The sequence below is a fragment of the Tupaia chinensis genome, unplaced genomic scaffold (assembly GCF_000334495.1).
Source record: "Tupaia chinensis unplaced genomic scaffold, TupChi_1.0 Scaffold000702_1, whole genome shotgun sequence".
Taxonomy (NCBI): domain Eukaryota; kingdom Metazoa; phylum Chordata; class Mammalia; order Scandentia; family Tupaiidae; genus Tupaia; species Tupaia belangeri.
The window spans coordinates 170,574-170,916 of NW_006160225.1; the positions used below are offsets into that span (position 1 = coordinate 170,574).

The following is a 343-nucleotide window of genomic DNA, read 5'->3' on the forward strand; positions in this document are numbered from 1 at the left end:
ACACGGCGCGGTGTTTCCCCATAGCAAGTGTCTTCTGCCCTTTTAAGAAAGTTTATTTACACAATTTAATTCATTTGTACAATTTGTTCTTACTCCAGGAGGAAGCCAAGGAGGTGTTAGCAACCCAACACAGAATACACACCAAGGCTACGAGGTAGAGATTCTGTATCTGTACCATACGCTGCAGACTGTCCTGTCTCGCGCTTTACCATTGGATTTCTGAACCTTTCTATGGAGCGCTTATCAGCAGAGACATAATCGGGAAACATATGGACACAGATGGTCCTGAAATGCTGCCTCACAACGTGATTCCTGACCTGAGCCGCAGGCTTTCCATATGCTT

General features: G+C 45.5%; 1 pseudogene; it reads left to right on the forward strand.

Annotated features, from left to right (window-relative positions):
- LOC106736222 (60S ribosomal protein L34-like) overlaps window positions 1-223 on the forward strand; it is a 5,969-nt pseudogene extending 5,746 nt beyond the window's left edge.
- Window positions 224-343: the final 120 nt, after the last annotated feature.